Genomic DNA, 21305 nt, shown 5'->3' on the forward strand with positions numbered 1-21305 from the left:
CACATTAGCTGCCTTAGAGGGCAGCAGCTGGGCACTGTCTTGAGTGAGAAACTATTGTTAAAACTTGAGGTACCTCCAAGGCCTGAAATCATGAAACATCCACAAGTGACGAAGCATCAACTTGGTTTGCCACAGCCTTTGGGTGAAGAAAGGCCCAGAGAAGGAACCTCAGTTTGGCATGCCACACTTCAGGTAAAGGAAGTCTCAGAGAGGGGGCTGTGCATAGCAAGAACAACAAATGTAGATTAGACAAAGGGTATAGATGACATTTTGTATTCATCTAAGAAGTGTTCAGGGGAGATAGCCCTGCTTTCCATGTATATGAACAAATCAACTGGAGTTTGATAGCTCTGAGCCTGAAGCCAAAGGATGGATCAAACTCTCGACTCACCTGTCTGTCTTTCACTGCTAGAGTCGAAAGATTTGGAAGTTCCAGGAATGTACATAATATGTATAGCTGCATCCCTCCAACAGGGCGATTAATACTCAGGATGCATTGAAAAATATGGAGACAGGTTCTGTGCTTGTACCCATCTGATTGCTATGGTACCTTCTCATGTTCAGTGTATCTGAGTGACATTATTCAGTTAAAATGAGAGTCCCATCTGTAAAGTCATGAGAGTTGAGGGGAAGAACCTGTCTACTATATACAATGCAAATATTAACTGTGGCCAGTAGAGGCCTCTGGTACACAAAGAAAAACAAATACAGTGAAAACAATTGAAAGGATTTTTATCTCACTGCACTTAAATTTTTTCTCTTGAAGGCCACTGAAAAAAGTCTTTATAAGGACAGTGACTCACAACTCCCAAAATGGAACTAAAGGGCATCCAACAGATCATGAAGGGAGGGAGAAAGATGCCAGGAATCCATTCAGGAAAGCTGATAACTGTTGCCATAGAACTTGAGAAGGAGGAGGAAGGCCAAGGCATACAAGAACAAGAATTCCAAAAAGGACTGAAGTACTGAGGGGAGAGAACTCCCAAGAGACCCTGGAGTCTGTAGGAGGTGAGTGAGAATCTTTTCCTTCATGGAGGACAGGGAGGGGCCCACCCTGGAGACTCTATGCTGTAGCTGGGAGACTAAGGGGCATCCCCAGAGAACATTACAAGAAAGCACCAGACCATTCTTGAAGGCACCCAAAACAGTCTTGGGTCTGCTAGCCATTGGCACAACATGTGTTTTTCAGCCACTCTCAGAAAAGGTCTTCATCTTTCTTTAGCACCCGAAACTGGCCAAGGAACACATAAGCCTCGTCAAAGCTCCTTTCCTTTGGCTTCTTGCCCAAGACTTCACCAATGCCAGCCAGGCTTTGCACTGGCTTTCTCCCATGGGCTCTGCCAGGAAATCTTGGTGCTTTCGGGTTGTTAGCATCCTGATCAGGTTTAACCAGTAGCTGTGACTGATTATACTCCTTGAACCACTTTGCTGCTCCTGCCAATATCTCAAGCTACTAGACCCTCTTCAACTTCCTAAAGCTTTTCTTTTAATAATTTTTGACTTATTATTCACCTTCATATATTGATCGAGTTTTGCTTACACAATTTTTCATTATTGGGCAATATTTTTTACACTTATCTGATTGTGTTTTAGCCATTTTTGCACTATTTGCAAACCCCTTTTCCATTTTATTTTTACCACTAATGTCCCACTGTTTTCTCCTCCTCTCTACAACATTCTTCTCCACTCTTTCCCTTGGCTTCCTTTTGTTTCTTTAATTGTGTATAGCCTCTATTCTTTCCGTTTCTCTGTCTCCTTCCATCATCTCATTTATTTATTATTTCTATACATTAGATAATTTAAACTTCATAGCACATTATACAATACTTTGTGATTTTCAGTTGTATAATCACTAGAGAGAGAAAGTAAAGAAAAAAGAAAAAGATGCACTAACACTGAAGAAAAAAATCAGCACAAAAATTGAGGTACTGAATTAAAAAAATATAGAGAGATGTTGGAATTGAAAACCTTTATGAATCAAATAAAAACAATAGTACTGTCAACAGTAAAATAGACCAAAGAGATGAAAGAATATTACTGATGAAGAGCAAAGGTGATGAAATATTATATTCAAATATAAATATGGGAAATATATGAGCATGAGCACAATGTTCACAAAGTCTGGGAGATAACTAAGAGATTAGAGATATTGAAATAATAGATCATAACCTTTACCATTCCATGGTATTTAAAAATTAAAAAAGAAAAAAAAGAAAGCAGCTAAAAAGTAGCCATTGTAGAAATAAATTAGTAATTGGTGTTCCTGAAACAGACATTTTAGTAAAGAGATGGAAGTGAAATCCTTACAACAATGTTTGAAAGATGACTGGCAAGTTAAGAATTAGAGACAGTGAATGTAGAGCCATATTGTGATCTCCAAATGAGGAGAAATGTTGATAAGATAAAAGAAGACTCTTCCAGGAGACTAGAGGAATCTCCAGGACAAAGATGAGTGTTTCTTTCAAGCATATATTTGCATTGAGCATGTTTATAAGCTAGGAGAATGATTGGGTTAAGAAGGAGAAGTATAAAGTATTGTGGAGAAAACGGTGCATGGATTATACACGTAAGTGATTGACTCCAAGTCACCAATAATGTGTTGTTGTCATATTAATTAAGAAAATTACTTCTCTTGGAGTCACTTAGGCAATAGCAAGTCCAGATTTGAATTCTCTAACTTCATGCTCCCTGTCTTGTCTGTCCATTGCCTGTCTGTTGTATGAGTACGGATCTGTGCCTGCCTGAAGGCTGTCTTGTGAATCTGTTTCTCCTCGAGTCTCTGTCCCTTTGTGTCAATCTACATAGGGTATCTCTGTGTCTGTTCTATGAATTATATGCATCTTTGTGTGTGAGTGAGTGGTGTCTGCCCCTAACAAATGGCTTCACTCTGTCTTTATTGAACAACATGGAAAGTATCACATGGGGGAAAGAATGGGTTATATTACAGAAATCTTTAACAGAATTTTATAAGGGATTAAATCACTGGATCTGACTGGTCCCAACTAACTTAAACAACAAACATCTTTTTTCTTTCAAACATCTTTTTTTAAATCAACCAATATGCATAAATGGTTTCTTTCAACATTTATAGTACAGATTCAGGAATTTGCTTTCAATTGCTGTATTTACTGTTTTCAATAAATGATACATATACATTATTCTTGGCCATAGGCATGGAAGAGTACACAAGTTAAGATTGCAGTTATGCATTATCTTAGGTTGTAAATATAGATTACATGGGAAATGCAAGGCAAATAAGGTTGGCTGTTACATTGTTCTTTTAAAGGCAGGCTAAATAATTTAAGTACCCAGTAGACTAGCATTCTGAAATCTTAAGTAACTTTAAGGAATATTATTAACTTTGGCTGTGAGCTCCCTCAAAATTTTCAGTCTCATAGTGTAAGAGATATTTTCACTGTATCATATCATTACAGAAAGGAGAATGAATAACTTAAGAATTTTGAGGGTCTTGGTGAGACAATGATGAGGAGCTCAGATGGGAAATTTCACTATATATAGCCCATATGAAACTGGAAAAATAAAGGTGTAACATAGGAGTATACATGAGTTCTAGGTTCTAAATTTCCTACTAGTTTCAGGGGTCTTTTTTAGCTAGAGAATGAAATTTGGTGGTGGGTTTGAAAGGTAACCAATAAAGTCACACATTTACAGTTTAAAAAAAAGGTTGAGGTTTGGAATGCTAGCTAAGAGAAGTTTCTTGGGGAAGAACTTCCAAGAAAACATAAAAGGATCAGACACTGACACTAAATATTTGAGGACATAAAATTTGTATCCAAAGGTCAGAGTGAACTTCCTCAGAAGAGCTGGAATGAAAACAATCAAGAAATGATGAATTATTGCAAACAAGGGGCTTAAATGTTTGGGAATTCAGGAATTACTCCACTTTTGGAGACCCTTCACTTCCCAGATGAGAATGAAACCATCTACACAACTAAGATGACCCCGAATATTTGATGAGATTATATCTTTGATATCTTATCATTCTAGTCTTCTTCAAAAGCCCAGTTGAACCAGGAAGTGGTGGCAGTGCAAGCACACATTTAATCCTAGCACTTGGGAGGCAGAGGCAGGCAGATCACTGTGAGTTCGAGGCCAGCCTGTTCTACAAAGTGAGTCCAGGGCAGCCAAGGGTACACAGAGAAACCCTGTCTCAAAAAAACAAACAAAAAAACCCCAAACAAACAAACAAAAAAACAAAACAAAAAAAAAAGCCAAAAGCCCTGTTCCCTGTTGAGCAACTATAAAAAGAATGTTTTCTTTAAGACACATACATTCAATTCCATCTTGATTCTTTGTTATATATCCTTATTTTCTCATGTCAGAATTGAGTCCATGTCTCAGCCTTACTGTAATCATCCACAGCAGTAGTCTTTCTTGAATAAATTTTCTTTTGTTGTTTCCTTTTATTATTTTTAAACGAGTAGCATGATTTTTAAACTATAATTATCCCTCAGATAGAGAAATTTTTCCAAAATCTTTAATATGGCACACAGACATTGCACAATCTGTTTCAAATCTAGCTTGTCTGTATTCAACACTATTACATAATTATTCTGTTCTGATCATAATATAGACAGAATCTATTTAAGTCAAAATCTCTATGGTGGTTTGAGTGAGAATGTTCCAGTATGTTCATGTATTGTGATGCTTTTGGACGAATTTAGAGGTGTAATCTTTATGGAGGAAATATGTCACTGGAGGGGAGCACTGAGGGTTTAAAGACTCCATGCCACTTATTCTTTCTCTGCTTCATGATTGTGATTCAAACTGTGACCTCTCAGCTTACTCCTCCAGCAGCAATGCCTACAACTTGCTTTCATGCTTGCGCTTCATCATAGATTCTAAATCCCTGGAACTGAATGCCCAAAATAAACTCCCCCCTCCCGCTCTACAAATTATCTTGGTTATGGTGTTTTATCACAGCAGTGGAAAAAATAATTAGTGCACTTTCTACTTTTCACTGTCCATATCGTTTAATTTCACTTTCACATACTTTTTCCTTTGCATGAAATTTTTATCTGTCAACATGCAGAACAATATTACTTCTATCATTAATTTATATGTTTATGAAGAATTTCTTCTTCGGCAGCTATGTACGTACATCTACTATGTCAACACAGGGTTTGTCTATCAAAAAAGTTATTGATTCATAATTGTAAAAGTGAAAGATGACTATTACCACTTAGTGGTAGATTGTAGAGTGTCCCATTAATGGACATAATAGACCCTTATACTTTCTGTAACTTTTTAATTTTATTTTTTACTTTTTGTTTGTTTCTTTTGAGACAGGGCTTCTCTGTGTAGCCTTGGTTGTCCTGGACTCATTTTGTAGATTAGGATGGCTACAAACTCAACGAGATCTGCCTGCCTCTGCCTCCCCAAGTGCTGGGATTACAGTCATGCACCACTGTGTCCAGCACTTTCTTTAACTTTTAAATTGTGAATAAATGTCCTCAGATATTACAAACTCCCAGTCTCTAACCTATTTGATCTTGATATATAAATACATATCTTCAAAGTTACTATAGAATCTAATCTTAAGGTACAATCATTCAGAAATATGTGTGGTACCATTCTGGAGATGTTTTACTATTCTTTTATAATACGTAATTAATTAGGCAAACATCTAACTCAAATCCTAAGTGAATTTTTTATCTGCATACTATGTAAATTCTGCAGAACTTCATCTTAAACTTCCAGTGCTGTGAGAGTCACCTATCTGCACGTACTTTTTTGTTTTTAAACAATAAATCAGCCTTTCTTCTTTTCATATTTTTTTAGACAAGTCTGTTGACAGGAGTTACTTCTTTATAGTGGTGGATATATCATATGACCAAAGGAGTACAAACCCCAGGGAAAATACTCACAATGTTTTTTTAATATTTCCTGGCTATCTAGTTACCATCAAGTTTCAATTGAAATGTATAGTCCATTTGAAATTTACATCTTATTAGCAATTTGCAGAGCTTTTACAACATGACATCGTTTTTTAATAGTTTCTAAAATGTTTAACTCTTTCAGCAAAGTACATTTTGTAAATATGCACATATTGCTTATACATTGTATTATGTTCAGAATTAATTACGTTTTTGTCTTATAATTACACATTACAGAATAGTTCAGCCTGATTTTAACAAGATTAATATCCAGCAAAAAATGACACAAAAATGTTTTATGTATAGCTACTTGTTTATATGTCATTTCTTTTTTATTTTATTAATTTATTTTATTTTAATTTATTTTATTATATTAATTTTATTTTATTAATTTATTCATATTACATCTCAATGGTTATCCCCTTCCTTGCATCCTCCCATCCCTTCCTCCCTCCCATTTTCCCCTTATTAATGTCAGTATTTTAATACTAATATGTGGTTTGGAAAAGATCATTGGATGTTTACTAGTTCGTGGTTTCACATAGATTTCTTTTTCACAGAACACAGAAAATGTGCATGGGCATTCTATACATTTCAATTTGAGGAAGTGTAAAGCAGCTTTACAGCTGAGTGACTAAGGGCTGGCAATAGAATGAAATCAGACTCCTCTTGGAGGACTTTCTTAAGCTTGAATGTTCAACTAGAGAGCGTGCATTTTGTTTTGTACTGCACAGAGTGCTGAACCATTGACAAATAGCACCTTTTTATTGAGTGCTTACTCTGCATCACAGTAGTTTATGTATATTGAGTGCTTTACATACTTTCTCTCTTCACCTTATAAGTATTCAGTGGGTGTCACGATTCTCATTTTACAGTTGAAGAAACAGATTTAGCAAGGTTAGTTATCTCTCCCACCAAAAAGAATAGAAATACAAATTTGGCTGTAATTCCCAAACCCATTCTCCTAACTAGAGGCAAGTGAGAGAGGGGAGTTTTATAAAGATCACTCTGGTAGAAGTATGAGAAAAGACTGCAGGAAAACAAATAAAAAAACATTTACCAAAGCTCAGATGCCTGTAGTGGATTTCATCCTAAGTCTCCACTCCTCTCCTTTTCAGAGCATTTTAGACCTCTCCTCGCCATTCTTTTACTTTGACCTTAGGACCTACCTAGGGTGTGGGGTTTTGTTCACTTTTTCTAGGTCGCGAACCAACTGGTCCCAGATCAGACAGCGGCATCAGTGGTCCCTGGCGGGGGTGGGGCGCATGCGCGCGGTTGCTAAGAAACGGCGATCCAGGCGCCAGGGTGGTAAGTGCGCCCGGGCTGTGTGTGTAGGCAGCAGCGCCAGAGGAAGAGGAGCACGAGGATGCAGCTGCTACCGCGGCCCCAAGAGGGAGCAGCCACTGTTCTGTGGTCGTGGGGCCCAAAATTTTGGAATTAAGCCTGGGGGTCCTGTTGCTGAGAGGACTGGGGCAGACGATGCTGCCAGAAGCGCGGGCCTCGTATCCGGGAGAGTTCGGTTCGCTGGGCGAAGGCCTGCTGCCTTTGCTTCTTCCTGGCCCTCTAAGTGGATGGTGTTGAAGTTGGTGGCTGCCTGGCGCACAAGCACCGGGCTGCTTCTCTTGCACCCAGCGCTTCTCTGGCCCTGCTTGGACAGCTGCGACGCCGCCTCCTCTCGCCCGCGGATCCCACCCTCAGCGGCGGGGGAGGGGGAAAGTTTTCCCCTCCGCAGGGGCTGTGTGGTGCAGAGCGACAACAAGAGCATTGGAGAGTAGAGGTGAGTATTGCTACCGCAGTCGCCTGGTGCTGGAGCTGCTTTCTGATCACTAGGTCTCTGGGGCCCCAGCAGGCCAATGAAGCTGTGCATTCTCATTCAGAAGCTTCTGACACCCTTCTTGCGTTTGCTCGCGGGTAATTTCTTCCAGATAGTTTCCCTTCTCAAAGGCACCACTTTGTTATCTCAACCTTGGCTTCTAGAAACATAGTGTCAGTAATTAAGGCCTGGGGTTGCTTTTTAGATGCTGATGATTCTAAATACAGTTATGCACCTTGGTATCCGGTTTGGAAACAGATTCTCCTAGTGCCCTGTTCACCTATCTCTGCTTGCTCTAACTGTGGCTCTGACTCTTGATCTAAGGAGGCAATCTGACCTGACCTCAGGCTTGTCAAAAGCCCATCCTCCGCATTGTTGTTACTTCACGACTGAAGAATTGACCAGATAGCATAAATAGTGCCTTACTTTTCAGTGTTTTTATACTTGTGTGCAATCAGCTTCTGCAAACCATATGCCTACCTCCTGATTCTTAACATGTGAAACTAGGCAGATACTAGTTATCCTAAATAATAGTAAGAATAGCAATAAAAAGACAAAGCTGGTGATATGTTCTATTTGACAGCCAAAATATCATCACACTTGAGAAGTGGAAAAGTAGATTATTAACAATAGGGGAAACACGTTTTACTAAGCACTCTTCATCCAGAATGACTCACTTCGTTTAAAAATGTGTTGATGCTCCTAATAAAAATAAGGATAGTTGTGATCATTTGTTCTTCTTAAAGTAGGCTACAGTTGAAAATAGTCACTTCCCAAAAATGTTGGCATGAGACACCCGAAGTGAGAGTTTAGATAGTGTGATTAGATGAGGTTCTAACCTTACAAGGTGTTTTGACAATAACATTATTTTGAAGTGTGAGACTGTTTCTTTAAAAGTAGATGGCTGAGAAAATTTACGGTTCCCAGTTGACCCTTTTCAAAAGTGAACTCAATTTGAATTGATGTATAATTTTAATTTTAAGGCACTTCTGTGGGCTGACTACAAAGGATGGGTTCTTTTATTTCACTCGCTTCTACCCTGACAGTTTTAAGCCATTTCAGGTCTCTTATCTAAAAAGAAATGGTGAAAAAGAAGCACAATGATGGGAGAGCTAAATTTAGTTTTCGGTAACCCTTTTCAGCTACAGAACTTTAAAAAGGATATAGATGCCATTTGTGATTAGGTAACTTCGGCTAGTGCATCTGTTTATACTGCCAATTTCCTGATGGTTTTAGGTAAAAAGTCTTATATTGAATGGTTTTGTGTTTGAGATGCTCTTGTGCTTAAAGTATAGTTTTGTACCCATTGTGCATTGGCAAATAGGCATGCTGCAAGAGCCTAGGTTTTAAACTTAGAGATTGTTTGTGTTTGGGAATGGTCTTGATGAGTACTACCCTTATTTATTTGAAATATTTTTAGATCTAAAGGAACAGAATTCTACAGTAATGAATATGACCAAGTAGGTACCACATATCCCACACCATTCACACAGACTGTTAGAATCACATGGGAAAAAGATATTTTGTTTTGTAAGTACTGTTCATGATCTTGATCACTGAACTCTGGAATGAAGTTTGTTTTCACTTGTTTTTATTTTATTTTCAGAAACTTCTAGTAAGCTTTTGTTTTCTAGATTCTACTCAGTGCACATCACTGTGGGAATGGGAAAATGTGGATCAGAAACAGGTTCCAGAATCTGTTGGTGCTGTTCGTGGCAGAGCACTTATCTAGCCCTGGATCTGATTACCAATAATCAGGAATAGAATTTTCTTTGAAAAAAAAAAAGCCAATTGAAATAGTTCCAAGGAATTCAATTGGGAGAGAAGAATACAGAGAAGATATATTAATCATAACATAGAAAAGTATGGAAGAAGAGCTAGAAACTTAAGATCACAGGGAGATCATTGAAGCCTAGAGGATATCTGAGAAGGCTTCATAGAAAAGTCATACTTGTTCTTGAAATTGTAGGCTTTGACTAAAGGAGAAAAGGATTATCTGTAGCAGTTAACTTTCTCTAAGCATTCTTTTCTATGATAAATCATAATTTAATAACAAATTAAATACTAATAGCTTTGCAATGTACATACTATAGCTGTTAGTTTTAAAATAATCATCCTATCCTAGGGCACATGAGAATGTTGTCTAAGAAGCTACAAATAATTAAGTTAACATATTTTATAAATGTATAATTTCACTGCATAGTAAATGACAAATATAGTCAAGGTGTTTTATACAAAACTGGTATAGTAAACACAACTTTATATTATTGATATTCTCTAAAGGCTATTTCTAGATACATTCTATGAGCAACATGAATTTTGATTAATTAAATTATATAGCTTAGTTTATCATATAAGACCATGTACAATAAAAGGAAGGGCTACATTAGAGTCTTGAACTTGATACTTGTCAAACTTATTATATGTTAATGAGTATGTTAATATTTGGCAAGTAATGTTTAAACTTCATTCATAAACCTTTGTAAAACTTTTTTTAGTACATTTCTATTTCTTTTGCAAAGTGAAAAATTGGTTATATGTTAATGGTCTTTAGGTTTTGGTCAGACATTGTAAATTAATATTCTGATGTAGAAAAATAACAACCCATACTGAAATAAGAGAATATTATTGATTTACTATAATTTCTTTTGAAATTTTTATTACATTTGTATGAATGCAATATAAATTCAATAAAAACTTTTTTCTTTATAAAAATTCCATTCTTTTACTTTTTGTCTTTTTAAAACCATTTTCGTCTGACCACCAGTATTATTACATCCTATTGTAACAGACCATACATACTTCAAACCAAGCAAATGGTAGAGCTCCATCCTTAAATATTTAACAGTCATTTTAGACAACACATACTTGGTATTGGAACCTGAATAACATTTATCAAACATGGCAGGGAAAGTTTTCACTTTGGAGTATAAAAAGACAGGCCAGATAGCAACTGCTACAGAAATGAGGTAATATAGAATATTTTAAGCTATTTAAAATATTTTTTAAGGAGACCTCCTCCACTGTCAAGTCTTGGATAGCTTCTGGGTCAGTCACCTGGAAGCAATTCTTTACATAATTGATGATTTTTGGTTTCTACTTTGGAAAGAGACAACATTTTCTTATACTTGTTTGCAATTTTGCTTCGATGTTTTGTACAGAATTAAGTCCCTGTGGTATTTGAGGAAGATTTACCAGCACCATCGTTGTTGTTGTTGTTGTTGTTGTTGTTGTTGTTGTTGTTGTTCTTCTTCTTCTTCTTCTTCTTCTTCTTCTTCTTCTTTTCCTCCTCCTCCTCCTCTTCCTCCTCCTTCTTATTTTTCTTCTTTGTCCTCTTCTCTTGATGTTGACAGTTTTAAGTCTTTTGGTTGCTGGTTTGAATTTTCTACATTTTTAGTTGTAGTATCTTTGGAGGGAAGGTTTATTTTACAGATTTATTCTCTGGAGCTTTTTCTTTTCTTTCCTCTTTGAACTGGTTGGCTTTTGTGAACTTGACACAATCGAGAGTCATTTTGAAAGAGGGAACCTCAATTGAGAAAATGACCTCCCCACCAGATAGGCCTATGAACAGGCCTATGGTGAATTTTCTTGATTAAAGATTCATGTGGGAGGGCCAACCTGTTGTGGGTGGTACCAACCCTTGACTGGTGGTCCTGAGTGCTATAAGAAACAGGCTGAGCAAGACATGGGAAGCAAGGCAGTAGGCAGCATTCCTCCATGGCCTCCTTATATGAGGTCCCGCCTTCAGGTTCTGTCTTGTGTTCCTTTCCCACCTTCCCTGCATCCCCTTCTACAACTGCTATGTGCTGTGCTAGCATGCACAGGCCCTGACCCATTTTTCAACCTGAAGTGCAAGTTATTGTAGTTTTAAAGTTCCTGTGGGAACCTGTCAGGTTTACAGGTTTTCAAAGTTGCCGGTGTTACTTTAATGTAACTGCCTTTGTAATATATGGTTCAATATTCTCTAACAATGGTGGACAACTGCAATATTCTGTAGCTGCCAGTCAGCCATGTGGTCATGAGGCAGAAAAAAGCAAATAACGCAATGTCCTGTGTTGCTACACTGTGATGTTTAGTAGGTTTTGTGCATTAAGCTTAGTTTACTCATTAAGTTTGGAAGGTTTGATTGCGTTATTGAGATGTAAGCACATCACAAGCTGAGGATCATTTGTATCATATAAAAAAGCTGTATGTCCCCCAACGTAAACTCTCATTTAAAATTACAGATACAAAGAATTTGTACATTTACTCCAAGAAGCAATATAACCAAACTTCAAATTTGTGAGGCCTATGCCTTTTTCATTTGTTATCTTTTGCTGCCCTCAGAGGTCTTTCTTGATAAACATGTTGCTAACTAACAATAATTCACTGTTTCTAGGCTCAGCAAATATTGTTGTTTCATGAACTTGTCATTGTATTGTTATTAATGGCTGGAGGTTGGTTGGAGTGTTTCCAGTTTCTTGGTCTCTTATTCAAAGACTTGAAATACACAGACTGCAAAATAGCAGCAGATTTTTATTTAAAGCAAAGTCAAGGGTGACAGCAGACCACACGAGTGAAAGAGGACTCAAGAGTTCTGATTATGTTTTGATGAATCCTTTTGAATAGTTTTTAAATGATCCTATTCTGTGGACTGAAAATTTTCTACTTGAGCACATCTCTGAAAATTTGTGATGGGATCTTATTGGAATCATGACTTATCCAACATTTATGTTTTGCTTAAATTATCTAGAACATAAGCTTCTTCACTAAGCAAAAGATACTGATAACCATTTCAGTATGGGCAGGAAAGCAAAGAATGGAATTCATTCTTCTGGTATTTTAGCAACACATCAAACAAATACTTTCACATATAAACTGTATATTGATACTTATAAGGAACTGTTACACAGAGTTCTCATTATCTTAATTGTGTATCTTAGATAATGACTTGTTAGTGTTCTTTGAATTGTTATCCTAAACATAACAATTCATACGAATTTTCTAGTTACAAGTGCATCACTGAAGTTAATTTTGTCACTGTTTTATTCTGTAGTATAATTTTTTAACTTTATAAAATACCATAAATATTAATTGAACCTGAACTTTAATTTTTACAGATTAATAATGATCAAATAGACATTTTCATAATAATCTTTGTTAAAACTACTAGATAGAAAGCATTAGTGTGTCTCTATCCTTTTATAGCCGTGAAATATTGAATTCATGATCAAACTCAATTATTGTGGATAGTATTTCTATTCACTCTCACTTCTGATCTAAGCAAGTTGTATAAAACATGCACACACATAGACACATATATAATATAGAGTATATTAGTTATTTAGAAAGGGTTCCTGTTAGTCTGAAGAGCTGTGTGCATATGAGAAAAACTATTTTTACAACTAAGTAATTTGACTGAAAGTTGTATGGAGGAACATTATTAGCTATGTGTGATTCAAAAGTACTGTGTGTAACTCAGGGGACTGAATCGCTAAGTTGGTTATTTGTTTTATTTATTTCTTTGTTTGTTTTCTTTTTGAGACAAGGTTTCTCTGTGTAACAGCTCTGGCTGTCCTAGAACTCATTTTGTAGACTAGGCTAGCCTCCAACTCAGTGAGATTTGCCTGCCTTTGCCTCCCTAGTACTGGGATTAAAGATATGTATCACCACACCTGCTTAACTAGGTTTTTATTTATTTATTTATTTATTTATTTATTTATTTATCTTTGTTTTTCATGACAGGGTTTCTCTGTGTAGCCTTGGCTATCCTGGACTCACTCTGTAGACCAGGCTACCCTGGAACTCACAGAGATCTGCCTGCCTCTGCCTCTGCTTCCTGAGTGCTGGGATTAAAGGTGTGTGCCACTATGCCCAGCTTCTGGGTTTTTATTTTTAAAACAATTATTTTTTGTTGAAGAACATAATAGAAATTTGATACTTTGGGGATGACAAATGGCTTCATTCATCCTTATCAATTTGAGGTTCATTATTTCATATTCACAATGTCAACTGTATATTTTCACTTAGGATATTTAAAAATTTTTATAATTAAAAAGGACACTCATTTCTGTTTTTCTATTATGTCTTATTTTCACTATTTTATATTTATATAGTAGCTTCAGAATTTTTTGCTGTTTTATGGTATTTTTGGCATCTACCTAAAACTACTTTAATATATAAGTGTGTATATATATATATAACTTAATATTCAATAATATATAATACAATATTAAGCATATATACAAACAGATATATGAAAGCCTTTAAAAATAGTGGCCCTTATATGGCTTTTTCAAGCATCCTTATTGTAATTTGCCTCTTTGCTTACCCCTCTTCTCCCCTATCTTCCATTCCCCCTCCTCAGTTAAACTCGCCCCCACCCCCCATTATTCTACTTTCTCAATCTGGAAACTAGTTCACATATGAACTCTGACATTAGATTTTTAATTCCACAGACTATATATAATTATATATTTGTATTTTTATGTTTCTTTTTGTTTGAGGCAAAGTCTTGTGTAGCCTAAGCTAATAGCTGAGGATGACTTTGAGCTCCAGACTCTCCAGCCTACACTTTCCAAGGGCAGACAGATATGTGCCAGCACACCTGGCTGGCATGTATCATATACTCATATATTTAATGGTTGTTACTGAGTTTAATAGCTACCTACATGTAAATATTCAGTCCCTATATACATTCAAACAAATATTATTAGATTATCTTTACTTATTCCAGTTTTTGTGATTTTAATGTATTGTCATTATTGCTGCCAATTAGTGTAAATACCTATGATTCCATAGAAACATAAAAAATGAGGCATAAAAATAGTTATTAGATTTTACACTTCAGTTTTTGTTAATTTGCAATAAATTTTGAGAGAATCACACTAAAATTAAAAAATTTTGATTTTTAAAAAATTTTATGATAGGGTTTCCCTATATGTGTAGCCTTGGCTGTCCTTGAGTCACTCTGTAGACCAGGCTGGCCTCAAACCCACAGAGCGCCGCCTGCCTCTGCCTCCCTGAGTGCTGGGATTGCAGGTATTTGTCACTGCACTTGCCTGAAAATTTGAATTTTTATGAACTGGCATGTCTTACGATTTTCTTATACTTGTAGCAACCAAAACTAGATTAACTTTTAGGGATATTATCCTAATAAATAGATGAGAACAATTTATAGTAAATATGCCAATGGATAATAAGTGAACATATTTCTAAAGCACTTAAAGATACCGTTAAGTAGTTTAAATTTCTCTTCTTCTATCTTGTTTATTGATTTATTTCATAATTTTTCTGTAAAAATTGCAAAGCTAATTTAATTTCAGTAATTTTTGGTATTATAAATTTTAACATTGGTGTGTTCCAAATTGCAAGATGAAATTTCATTAATTTGCAGTCTATTAATCAAGAATTTGTTAGAGTCTAGGTAGATGTAGCCGTCACACTATTTTTTTCTAGATTCTCTGCCCTATGTTAGTTATGGATTTTGCTGTACAGGAAAAATTGCCATGTCCTCTCAGAGATTAGGAAATTTTGGAGTTTCTTGCTGGTATCAGAAACTTGATATTGGATTCAAGTAAGTGCTATAAAGAATTAAAGTAGGGACACAAAGGTTTAATCGATTTTAAAGCATCTTTGAGGTGTTTTATCACTAATTTAGATGCTATCTGCATAGCACTGTGAAAGGGATGCGAACAGTAGTTAATAAACTTTGAGACTCCTTATTAGAAATGCTTTGGGCAGAAATGTTTCAGATTTTGGAGTCTTCCAGAAACAGGAATATTTGCAAACATTTATGGATTGATTATCTCTAATCTCAAATTAGAAATTTAATGTTATTGCAACTCTAAGACCAAGCATTACTGTCATGGCATGAAACTATTTGAATTTTGGAGCATTTCAGGTTTTGAACTTTCATATTAGTGTTAACCAACCTGTAGTGAAAGAAATTTTAAGGCAATATTCATAACAAACTGTTTTCATATATAGACAGTGCGATGGGAATATATCTTGAATGCAAACTGTTAATACATTTGCAAACACACATTTTTATTGATTCATCAGAGAGAGAAAGTAAAATATGCACTAAATATTGCAACCTGTAATCTTAATATACTTATGGTGCTGCCAAATATTTGAAAAATAAACTCTAGGACTTTCTTCCTCAGTTCTTAAGTAACAAATTGTGGTGATATGTACTTGTAATCTCTGTACTCAAAAAGCTGAGGCAGAAACATTGCTCTGAGTTCAAGGCAAGCTTGACCTATATAATAAGTTACAGGATAGCTTGGGCTACAAAGTGAGCCCCTATCTTAAAAACTAAAAATACAAATACTAGTAGAGATTTCTTCCACTTGTATTATGATGCATTAACACCTAAAACTCAACATTTCTGATGTTCTCAAATTAAATTCCTCCGACAAGAAAGGTAACATCTACTCCAGTTAATTTTGACAAGTTAATGTTAACAGCACAGCTAGGTACACATAATAGTTGTTGGAGGCTTACCATTTGTCACTGATACTTTTCTAAGATGGGACAAGAGCTAATTCTTTACTTCTCTGACTTCTGTAGTAATGCTTTGTTTCTATTGTGTAACTCTGTGCTTTTAATTTGCAGGTTTTAGATCTTATATATAACAGCAGGAGAAACAACAACATGGGCTATTTGCATTAATTAGAACAGAGATTCAGCTCATTCGTTTTTACAACAAAAAATTACATTCTTTGTGTTTCCCTCTAGGTTTGCCACTCCTGTGATAAGTAGTGAAATTTTTGCTGTATGTTTATTTGTGGATGAGAAACACTGAAAATATGTTACAGAGCTGACCATCCAATGCACAGAGGACCCAGATTCAATTCCCAACACCCACATGGTAGTTCTCAACAATGTGTACTTCCAATTCCAAGGGATCTGATGCCTCCTTCTGGTCTTCCTCACGCACCAGGCACACATGCAGTACACCTCCAAATATAAACACCCATACACATAAAATAAAATGAAAAAAAATTAAAAGTCAAGTGTAAATGTATCTTATCTGGGTAGATCCAGAGAACTGGTTAAGAAAAGAATACGGAATTGATAACGGAATTTCTCATTAAGGATTAATTTAAGCATATGATGAAGCTGTGGCTAGAATGCAATACATAAAATGTTGGAGCTTTAAGTTGTGAATAATTTGTTTATCATTGCTCTTTAATTAAAGTGTGTTGTTAAGTCAGGTGTAATGGTATGCTTGTATTCCCAGATATTCAGTAGAAAGAGCATGGAAAGATTGCTTGAGTCTACCAGTTTGAGACCAGCCTGGATAAAATAGGTAGATCTCGTCTTTTTTTTTTTTAAGCCTATTTTTGGTAAAAACAAAACAAAACAAAACAATAAGGTTGTATTTAAACCAGCTTAAAGCAAAATTATACGTGTATATATGTATTTTTTATTAAGAATATGAAAGATTCTCATGGAAGCAAAGGAAAGAAAGTGTGTTATAGGCATATGAGGAACTTGAACAAGGAAGAAAAGTGATCAGTCTCTAAGGAAACTTGTCTGAGATCATATACACACAAGTAACATTTCATGTACTGACCAGGTTATATTTATGAATATGCATATAGGTAATAACAAATAAAAGAAGCCATAGATAAGAGGGAGAGCAAAAGAGTTGCATGGGAGAGGTTCAAGAGAAGAAAGGAAAGGGGGAAACTGATGTATTTATATTATCATTTCAAAAACAAAAAAATATTATACACAAAAGGGCACTTGTGTCTCTCAACCTGAATATCATATTATTGATACAAATAAATGGAAATTTCTTAAGGAATATCATGCTGAGAGAAGAAAAAGACATCCAACAGAGAAAATTTGTCTCCTGAAGATTTCACAGAGTTCTAAAAACCAGCTAAAACAGGATGGACCTGAATCCCAGATAATGTTGGGTCAGAGGTGGATGGAATCACACCTTGACCAAGACTGTTTAGATATTTATATCCTTGGCCCCTGTTTAAACTTTATTTTCACTTCAGGACCCCTAAGACTGACTTGAAAGGCTTGTTTGATCTTTTTATCCCTCTTTCAATGTGGCCATATTAAATAAATCTTCTTTTTCTGCTTTCCAACTATTATTTTTATTGGTTTACTGAGGACAGGTAGCCTAACTGATTTGGCACACAGACTGTTCTATCACTTATACATAAAATATGTGAACAGTGAATGTTGTATGTGCTATATTTTCAATGAAAAATTGTAGGAAGCTGAAAAACAAAAAAGAGGAAGCTGTGTTGATGACACATTCTTCAGTGTAGCCTCTCCAACATTTTTAGGAGACAATACTTCACAGCCAACTTCCTCTTCTTCTGGTTCTTACAAATTTTTCACCTTCTCTCTTGCTATAATTCCTGACCCTAATCTGAAAGAGGGCAACAGGGTGGTGTGCTGGAAGGGTTGAAGGGAAGAAACGGAAAGAGGAAACAACATAAATATATTTTAATTAAAAACTTTTTTTTTTTTTAATGTAGAGAAGTCTTGTTCAAACTTCAACTCGCCTCTTTCAGTGTTATCTTGTATGGACATACAATGTCATCAACTAGGATGTTGATCTTATTTTTATAGGCAATTGTTTTTTATTGTATGCATTTACACATGTATAGCTTCCTGAAATCCAACACTGCATCAAGATATTTGGTTATACCATCACCACAAAGCTCACTTCATTTCAGTCCTTTATAAAGCCATCTCTACCCCATCTATTTCATTCTTAGACCTCTAACTTCTTTTATTTCTCAGTAACTACTTTTTTTACATTATGGATATTATGTAATGTTCTTATTTCTCTCTGGTAATTTAATTTTCTCTTGATGTTTACTTTATCTGATATAAATATACATACTGTGTATTTTAAAAACCTATATTCTAGCCCATTGTGGGAACATATGCTTGAAATCCCAGCGCTTGAGAGACAAAGGCAGGAAGACAGAGGATTCCTGGCTATTCCAGCCTATTTGGCAAGACCCATCTCAAGACCCATGCTATTTCAGTGGCACTTTTCCATCCATTCACTTTCAGTGTAGCCATGTTATGTTTGAAACAAGTGTCCTGTAGATAGCATATATTTAGCTCTGTTTTACTGTTTTTTAATCTAGTGGGATTACCAGATTTTATAGTAGATCTATTCTTTACTTAAGGAAAGTCAATACTTTTTTTGTAGTGTATACAACATTCTATATTTAATGCAATAGTGACTAAGGCTGTAAACTTCAGTATTAAACATTAATGAAATCCATTATTTTGTACTCCAATCTACAAAGAAAGTAAATCTTATTTTGAACAGAGTATATGAAATGCGTCATGAGGTATATATGAGTATGTAGTGACTATGGTGAGATAAAGTGGCATATTAATCATATCAAATAGCTACCCATATCCCCTGTGGAAAGAACAGCTATAAATCAAGCTATTAGCAAAAACTGTAAATAGAACACACTATTACTGGTAATTATATCTTTCACATTGTAAGAGATAAGTTACAATAATTAGTTATTCTCTGTTGTTTTGTCTTTTTAAAAATAACGATCATATTAAAAGTGTAAAATTATAACACTCGAATTTTTTAGGTAACTGGTAAAGTTGGGATTTTTTAAAATATACCCACGAGCATTGTCTAAGTCATTTGTCTGCACTATAGTGGAGTTTTTTATTCAATTCAGTGAGTTCTTTATTTTGCATACTACTCTCTTACCTGAAATATAGGCTTTACATATTTCTTCCAGTCTGTAGGTTGCCTTTTAACTATGTTGATATATTTGCACTCCCACCCCATCCCTGGCCTGAAACAAGGCCCCTACATAGCCCTGACTGTCTTAAAACTCACTCTGTAGAGCAGACTGGCTTTGAACTAAACAAGATACACTTGCCTCTGCCTCCCAAGTGCTGGGACTAAAGGCGTACACCTAAACCAGGAATGTTGATAGAATTTTCTCTGTAGAAGCTTTTTAGTTGAATATAGTTTCACTTGTTTAATTTTTTCTTGAGCTTTTGGTATCACAGCCAAAAAATTATTGCTAAGACCAATATTGTAAATTTTTGCCCCTATATTTCAGTTATAGCAGATTTTACAGTATCAGGTCTTAAATTTAGTCTTTTATCTATCTATTCTATGTTAATAGATTTAGAGTTTATTTTTATGTATAATGTAAGATTAGTATACAATTGAATTCTTCTGCATACATATCCACATTTTCAGAACCATCTGTTGAAGAAACTATCTCTATTATGTGGATTTGGCATTGTTATGAGAGATAACTTGACTATATAGGTGTCCGTTTATTCCTGTGTTAACTATTCTTTTCCAAATTGATGTATGAGTCTGTCTTTATATGTCAGTTTCATACTATTTTATTTTCATTTATTCTGAAAGCAGTGAATGTGGAGTCTTTAGCTATACTTTCCTCAGTATTGTTTCAGCAGGTAGATGTTCTTAGATGAGCTATATAAATTTTAGAATTCTTTTTTCTGTTTTTATTTTTAAAATGTCAATTTTCAAATGAAAATTTCACCAAATCTGTAGATTGCTTTGGGTAACATGGACATTTTAACATTATTAGTCTCTCAATCTACTAGTACAGTATGTCTTTCAATCTGTTTCTTCATTAATTTCTCTCATCTGTGCTTTGTTATTTTCAGTGCACAATCTTTCATCACTTTTGTTGTTGTTTCTACATATTCTAAAAAATGTGAAGCTATTGAAATGCAATTATCTTTATTTTCATTTTAGATTGCTCATTTCCAATGTATGAAAACACAGCTTTTTGTGTAGCCTGCAATTTTGCTAAACTGTTTTATTTTTAAAGAATTTTGTGGAGTCTCTAGGAATTTCTACGTATAAGATCACCTCACCTGTGAACAGAATGAATTTTACTTTTCCCTTTCTAATTGAAATGTCATTAATTCTTTTTTCACGCCTAATGTCTCTGGATAGAGTTTTAATTCTATATTAAGTAGACATGATAATAATGAACATTCCTACTTTCAGCTTAGTTTAAATGAAAACTTTTCCATTTTTTATCATGGAATGTGATCTTAGCTATGAGCTGAATATATGTGGCCTTTATTTTATTGATGTAATTGCTTTCTGTTCTTTCTTTGTTGTATGCTTTTATTAGGGAAGTTGTTGAAATTTGCCAAATGGTTACTCAGTAATTCTGAGATAACCATATGGATTTTATTTTGTTTTTTCTTGCTGTGGCATATTATATTAGCTATTTTCACATATTCACATATTGTAGGGATAAATCTTACCTCGCCATGTTATAACCGGTGTAATATGAAGGTCAGCATGGCTTACTAGTTTTTGTTGAGTATTGTTGCATCTGTACTCAGCAGCAATATTGGTCTGTTGTCTTTACTTCAACCTCTAGCTCTATTGGATGGCTTTGCATTACTAATCCAGTCTCTTTACCAGTCATAAGTTTGTACAGATTTTTAAAATTGTTATATTGTTCTGTGTTGTTATGTTGAAACTTCTAGAAGTTTATCCATATGTTAGGCCAATTTTTTGACATATAATTGTTTGTTTTTTATAATTCAGTTATTTCTATGGCATCAGCAGTGATAGTTTTTTACCA

At 35.2% G+C, this 21305-nt stretch overlaps 1 protein-coding gene and 1 pseudogene across 5 annotated transcripts in view; one reads left to right on the plus strand and one right to left on the minus strand.

Moving 5' to 3' along the window:
- Zc3h12b (zinc finger CCCH-type containing 12B) overlaps nucleotides 1-21305 on the plus strand; it is a 200487-nt gene that overhangs the window by 4512 nt on the left and 174670 nt on the right. For 3 of the 5 annotated variants that reach the window (XM_051140942.1, XM_051140941.1, XM_051140944.1), the window contains exon 1: nucleotides 7180-7674. The gene's annotated coding sequence lies outside the window, so the exon portion shown is untranslated. Of the gene's footprint in view, nucleotides 1-766; nucleotides 1009-7179; nucleotides 7675-21305 lie in introns of those variants that run through there. The other 2 variants (XM_051140943.1, XM_051140945.1) reach the window with 1 other exon arrangement.
- LOC127184604 (barrier-to-autointegration factor-like) lies at nucleotides 1106-1374 on the minus strand (annotated as a pseudogene).

Source organism: Acomys russatus, chromosome X, assembly GCF_903995435.1.
Source record: "Acomys russatus chromosome X, mAcoRus1.1, whole genome shotgun sequence".
Classification (NCBI taxonomy): Eukaryota; Metazoa; Chordata; class Mammalia; order Rodentia; family Muridae; genus Acomys; species Acomys russatus.